Raw genomic sequence first — 269 nt, forward strand, 5'->3', positions numbered from 1 at the left:
CATATTAATTATATGAATGGTCTGATTAAAAGTATTATATTGCTGATTTAGACACTGATGTAGATTATGAACTGTATAATTATTTGCAGTGACGAAATAAATGATTTTTGCTGGATATAGTAATATTTTGTGACTTTGATTTGAGGATGTATAATTGATAAGTTTTTTTTATTTTTTTGACTAGATTTCAGGATTTATGTATGTTTTTTTTCTCTAAATTTCAGGATTTTGTCTATTTCCTTGTCTAGATTTCAAGATTTACTTGTGTT

This window comes from Penaeus monodon, chromosome 21, assembly GCF_015228065.2.
Source record: "Penaeus monodon isolate SGIC_2016 chromosome 21, NSTDA_Pmon_1, whole genome shotgun sequence".
NCBI classification, from domain to species: Eukaryota; Metazoa; Arthropoda; class Malacostraca; order Decapoda; family Penaeidae; genus Penaeus; species Penaeus monodon.